Genomic DNA, 7,644 nt, shown 5'->3' with positions numbered 1-7,644 from the left:
CACATTGTAGATACTCTACACCACCATTATTTAGGGATCACATTGTAGATACTCTACACCACCATTATTTAGGGAGGTCACATTGTAGATACCTACACCACCATTATTTAGGGAGGTCATTGTAGATACTCTACACCCACCATTTTTAGGGAGGTCACATTGTAAACTCTACACCACATTATTTAGGGAGGTCACATTGTAGATACTCTACACCACCATTTTAGGGAGGTCACATTGTACTACCTACACCACCATTATTAGGGAGGTCCATTGTAGATACACTACACCACCATTATTTAGGGAGTCACATTGTAGATACTCTACACCACCATTATTTAGGGAGGTCACATTGTAATACTCTAACCCCCTTATTTAGGGAGGTCACATTGTGATCACTCTACACACCATTATTTAGGGAGGTCACACTGTAGATACACATAACCACCATTATTAGGGAGGTCACATTGTAGATACTCCTACCACCATTATTTTAGGGAGGTCACATTGTAATACACTACACCACCATTATTTAGGGAGGCACATTGTAGATACACTACACCACCATTATTAGGGAGGTCATTGTAGATCCACTACCCACCATTATTTAGAGGTCACTTGTAGATACTACACACCATATTTAGGGAGGCACATTGTAGATACACTACACCACCATTTTTAGGGAGGTCACATTGTAGATACTCTACACACACCATTATTTAGGGAGGTCACATTGTAGATACACTCTACACCACCATTATTTAGGGAGGTCACATTGTAGATACCCTACAACCACCATTATTTAGGAGGTCACATTGTAGATACACTACCCACCATTAGTAGGGAGGTCACATTGTAGATTCACTACACCACCATTATTTAGGGAGTCCACATTGTAGATACTCTACACCACCATTATTTAGGGAGGTCACATTGGAGATACTCTACCACCATTATTTAGGGGAGGGTCACATTGTAGATACACTACACACCACCATTATGTAGGGAGGGTCACATTGTAGATACACTACACCACCATTTATTTGGGAGTCACTTGTAGATACTCTACACCACCATTATTTAGGGAGGGTCACATTGTAGATACTCTACACCCCATTATTTAGGGAGGGTCACATTGTAGATACTCTACACCACCATTATTTAGGGAGGTCACATTGTAGATACACTACACCACCATTATTTAGGGAGGTCACATGTAGATACTCTAACACCACCATTATTTAGGGAGGTCACATTGTAGATACACTACACACCATTATTTAGGGAGGTCCATTGTAGATACCACGACATCCACCATTATGTAGGGAGGTCACATTGTAGATACACTACAACCCACCATTATTTAGGGAGGTCACATTGTAGATACACTACACCACCATTATTTAGGGAGGTCACATTGTAGATACTCTACACCACCATTATTTAGGGAGGGTCACATGTAGATACACTCACCACCATTATGTAGGGAGGTCACATTGTAGATACACGACAGCCACCATTATTAGGGAGGGCACATTGTAATACACGACACACCATTATTTAGTGAGAGTCACATTGTAGATTCACTACAAAACCACCAGTATTGAGGGAGTCACATTGTAAGATTGCTACAAGACCACCATTAATCTAGGAAGGTACACAATTGTAAGATACTCTACACCACCATTAGTTAGGGAGGTCACATTGTAGATAACTACAATACACACCATTATTTAGGAAGGACAACATTGTAGATACTCTAACACCACCATTAGTTTGGGCAGGTCACATTGGAGATACACTACAACACACCATTATTGTAGCGGAGGATCACATTGTAGTATACACTACAACCACCAGTATTTAGGGAGGTCACAATTGTAGATCCCTACGAAAACCAACATTATTTAGGGGAGGTCACATTGGTAAGATACTCTAACACCACCATTATGTAGGGAGGTCACAATTGTAAGACCTACACACCACCATTATTTAGGGAGGTCACATTGTAGATACACTACACCACCATTATTTTGGGAGGTCACATTGTAGATAAACTACACCACCATTATTTAGGGAGGTCACATTGTAGATACACTACACCACCATTATTTAGGGAGGTCACATTGTAGATACACTACACCACCATTATTTAGGGAGGTCACATTGTAGATACTCTACACCACCATCTATTTAGGGAGGTCACATTGTAGATACACTACACCACCATTATTTAGGAGGTCACATTGTAGATTACATAACCACCACCATATGTAGGAGTTCACTACACCACCCATTACGTAGGGATGGTCACATTGTAGATACACTTCACCACCCTATGTAGGGAGGTCACATTGTAGATTCACTACACCACCATTATTTAGGGAGGTCACATTGTAGATACACTACACCACCATTATTTAGGGAGGTCACATTGTAGATACACTACACCACCATTATTTTGGGAGGTCACATTGTAGATACACTACACCACCATTTTTTTAGGGGAGGTCACATTGTAGATACACTACACCACCATTATTTAGGGAGGACACATTGTAGATACTCTACACCACCATTATTTAGGGAGGTCACATTGTAGATACACTACACCACCATTATTAGGGAGGTCACATTGTAGATACTCTACACCACCATTATTTAGGGAGGTCACATTGTAGATACACTACACCACCATTATTTAGGGAGGACACATTGTAGATACTCTACACCACCATTATTTAGGGAGGTCACATTGTAGATACACTACACCACCATTATTTAGGGAGGGTAACATTGTAGATACACTACACCACCATTATTTAGGGAGGTCACATTGTAGATACTCTACACCACCATTATTTAGGGAGGTCACATTGTAGATACTCTACACCACCATTATTTAGGGAGGTCACATTGTAGATACACTACACCACCATTATTTAGGGAGGTCACATTGTAGATACACTACACCACCATTATTTAGGGAGGTCACATTGTAGATACTCTACACCACCATTATTTAGAGAAACACATTGTAGATACTCTACACCACCATTATTTAGGGAGGTCACATTGTAGATACACTACACCACCATTATTTAGGGAGGTCACATTGTAGATACTCTACACCACCATTATTTAGGTAGGTCACATTGTAGATACTCTACAAAACCATTATTTAGGGAGGTCACATTGTAGATACACTACACCACCATTATTTAGGGAGGGTCACATTGTAGATACTCTACACCACCATTATTTAGGGAAACACATTGTAGATACACTACACCACCATTATTTATGGAGGTCACATTGTAGATACACTACACCACCATTATTTAGGGAGGTCACATTGTAGATACTCTACACCACCATTATTTAGGGAGGTCACATTGTAGATACACTACACCACCATTATTTAGGGAGGGTAACATTGTAGATACTCTACACCACCATTATTTAGGGAGGGTCACATTGTAGATACACTACACCACCATTATTTAGGGAGGTCACATTGTAGATACACTACACCACCATTATTTAGGGAGGTCACATTGTAGATACACTACAACCACCATTATTTAGGGAGGTCACATTGTAGATACACTACACCACCATTATTTAGGGAGGGTCACATTGTAGATACTCTACACCACCATTATTTAGGGAGGTCACATTGTAGATACACTACACCACCATTATTTAGGGAGGTCACATTGTAGATACACTACACCACCATTATTTAGGGAGGTCACATTGTAGATACACTACACCACCATTATTTAGGGAGGTCACATTGTAGATACACTACACTACCATTATTTAGGGAGGTCACATTGTAGATACACTACACCACCATTATTTAGGGAGGTCACATTGTAGATACACTACACCACCATTATTTAGGAGGTCACATTGTAGATACACTACACCACCATTATTTAGGTAGGTCACATTGTAGATTCACTACACCACCATTATGTAGGGAGGTCACATTGTAGATACTCTACACCACCATCTAGAATACAGTAGGACCTCTTTCCATTTGTCCTTTTGAAACACACAGAAAACTATAGTATTTAGCCTAAAGCAGCATGTGATTTTACAGTAGACTATAGATGTAGGCTACTGTATAGTCACATGGCTCAGTGTTAAAATGTTAGAGCAGCACATTGATCTGAACAAATCCTCTTAGTGAATGTCCCTTAATGAGAATGTATTATCAAAATGAATGAGAATATTGCTTTTTGAAATGCAAATACTATTGAGTCTGTAGACAAATTAAAATAGTGAATCCGACGTCAGTGGATCTGCGTAAGGGATGCATCAGATGAATTAAGGCATTTTGGAGGGGCTGAATGTAGCACCATTGATAAAGCAGAACAACTGAGCTAGGGTTGGAGTTAGGAAGAAAACTACAAAAAGACACCATATTTGTAGTTCACAACTCTTAAGCCTGACTAACCGATGTCTTTAAATAGCCTTGCTACTCTTATTTTCAAATGTATTTTTACTGTTGTTTTATTTCTTTACTTACCTACACACACACACACACACACACACACACACACACACACACACACACACACACACACACCTTTTTTTCGCACTATTGGTTAGAGCCTGTAAGGAAGCGTTTCACTCTAAGGTCTGTTGCATTCGGCGCACGTGACAAATAAACTTTGATTTGATTTGAGACCTATTTATTAACATAAAGTCCACCACTGTAAGAGTCCTCAGTTGTAGTGAGAACATTGTGTCATATGTTTAAGGGGGGTTTCATGACTGTGATTCCAAAATGTTCCAGTGCTGAGGAACTGTGTGTCATTTTTTCCCAGTACGGGAAAAGAAAAATGTATGAAATGTCTGCATTCACTACTGTAAGTCGCTCTGGATAAGAGCGCCTGCTAAATGACTAAAATGTAAAATGTAAAACTGTAATGGTTTGAATACACCTGGGCTTTCTGTGAAGAACTACAACTCCCTGTTTCACGTTGCATCGCGTCCAGCGACGGCAACCGGAAATGGCGGCGGAATTGTAGTTCTAACCCCTTTGTGGTTTAGTAGAAAGAGGAGGAAGGGAAGCGCTACTAAGGTCCACAATAGTAAATGTTGGTAGACAGAAGGTGCTCTTTGGTTAAAGGGCTGAGTAGGTCATCAAACAGAAAGGAGGACCAAGGCACTCTTCACATAATAGATTATAATGCCTTTATTAGTATGGCATGTTCAATAGAAACAATGTTTTTGTTTAGAATAATTATGTATTAAATGTGCTACTTTGACCCCACCACGGCCTCCAGTCTCCCCTCTCCTGCAAAGTGAATTTATCTGAAATGACAAGGCTTGATCTCTGAATGTGTTTCTCTGTAGGCTACATACTGAAAACTTAAAGCTACAATCCTTAGTTACTAATTCCATTATTGGACGGTTAAATTTTGCGGGAGGAGCCAGGCAGGATCAGCTGCAGAAGTTATTAATTTATTTAAAGATTACAATGGTGATCTAGATATTCACATGACAATATTTACACAATAATCTACATTGATGATGGTGATCTAGATATTCACATGACAATATTTACACAATAATCTACATTGATGATGGTGGTCTAGATATTCACATGACAATATTTACACAATAATCTACATTGATGATGGTGGTCTAGATATTCACATGACAATATTTACACAATAATCTACATTGATGATGGTGATCTAGATATTCACATGACAATATTTGCAAAATAATCTAAATTGACTTGCCAAGTTAAATAAAGGTTAAATAAAATATATTTACAAAATCCACAACTAACAGGTCAATAAAAAGACAATACTTTAGAGGAAGCAAACCTGTCTATTCCATTAGACTCTTGGGGAATATCAGGCTCAAGTCAGGTTCTCCTCACCATGACATCAATAGTAAATGACATGGAACAATGGCCTGTATCACATCTAACAATTAAACAGAAATGTGCTTCTTTCAACCCCAAAAGAGCAATAAAACATACCATTATAAACAAAGGGCAGGAATACAATGACATCAATTAAAAAGCAATGGACATGTTAAAAACAACACACCGTCAGCCTCATTCATCTATTCCTCCATCAATATCACCATCGTTGCTGTAGTCATCACCCTCAGCCTCATTCATCTATTCCTCCATCAATATCACCATCGTTGTTGTAGTCATCACCCTCAGCCTCATTCATCTGTTCCTCCATCAATATCACCATCGTTGTTGTAGTCATCACCCTCAGCCTCATTCATCTGTTCCTCCATCAATATCACCATTGTTATCGTCGTCATCGTCGACATCATAATAGTCTTCATCCTCCTCCTCTTCATAGTTTCTGCCCTCAATAAAAGCCCTTCTGAACGATTCACATTGTCCTTCTGCCTGCTGTAGCTCATCAAGCTTTCCAGCAAGGACAGCTCTTTCCCCAAGACAACATCCATCTTGCTCTGTGTAATGTTGTAAGGCCTCCACGATCAGTTCCTGCTCTGTGTAATGTTGTAAGGCCTCCACGATCAGTTCCTGCTCTGTGTAATGTTGTAAGGCCTCCACGATCAGTTCCTGCTCTGTGTAATGTTGCAAGGCCTCCACGATCAGTTCCTGCTCTGTGTAATGTTGTAAGGCCTCCACGATCAGTTCCTGCTCTGTGTAATGTTGTAAGGCCTCCACGATCAGTTCCTGCTCTGTGTAATGTTGAAAGGCCTCCACGATCAGTTCCTGCTCTGTGTAATGTTGTAAGGCCTCCACGATCAGTTCCTGCTCTGTGTAATGTTGTAAGGCCTCCACGATCAGTTCCTGCTCTGTGTAATGTTGTAAGGCCTCCACGATCAGTTCCTGCTCATGTGAGTAGAACATCTTGGCAGTGAAGACATCATCCTCAATCTACCGCTTCTCTTCACAAAGAGCACCAAGAGCCTTAGCTTGAGGTGCACCTCCCCATCATCCTCTGCTCCTCCTGCTCTCCAGGACCAATCAGTGCTGTCCACCTGCACTGCATCCTCATACACCAGGGCCTGTAGAAGCTGTGAGGACAAACCTTGTCTCCTCAGGTTGTAGTCCTTCACATGTGTTTTTATGCTACTACCGACCGTGGCCTTTTGGACAGGCAGTTGGCAATACCTTGACCATCTATTGATAACATATAATCAATACCTTGACCATCTATTGATAACATATAATCAATACCTTGACCATCTATTGATAACAGATAATCAATACCTTGACCATCTTTTGATAACAGATAATCAATACCTTGACCATCTATTGATAACATATAATCAATACCTTGACCATCTATTGATAACAGATAATCAATACCTTGACCATCTATTGATAACAGATAATCAATACCTTGACCATCTATTGATAACAGATAATCAATACCTTGACCATCTATTGATAACAGATAATCAATACCTTGACCATCTATTGATAACAGATAATCAATACCTTGACCATCAATTAATAACAGATAATCAATACCTTGACCATCTATTGATAACAGATAATCAATACCTTGACCATCTATTGATAACAGATAATCAATACCTTGACCATCTATTGATAACAGATAATCAATACCTTGACCATCTATTGAGACCATCTATTGATAACAGATAATCAATACCTTG

At 39.7% G+C, this 7,644-nt stretch overlaps 1 pseudogene; it reads left to right on the top strand.

Moving 5' to 3' along the window:
* The window catches only part of LOC115186459 (NLR family CARD domain-containing protein 3-like), a 160,916-nt pseudogene extending 153,884 nt beyond the window's left edge, over positions 1-7,032 (top strand).
* Positions 7,033-7,644: the final 612 nt, after the last annotated feature.

The sequence above is a fragment of the Salmo trutta genome, unplaced genomic scaffold (assembly GCF_901001165.1).
Source record: "Salmo trutta unplaced genomic scaffold, fSalTru1.1, whole genome shotgun sequence".
NCBI classification, from domain to species: domain Eukaryota; kingdom Metazoa; phylum Chordata; class Actinopteri; order Salmoniformes; family Salmonidae; genus Salmo; species Salmo trutta.
Note: the sequence above shows the minus strand (reverse complement) of the source record. Positions and strands in the feature narration are given on the sequence as shown.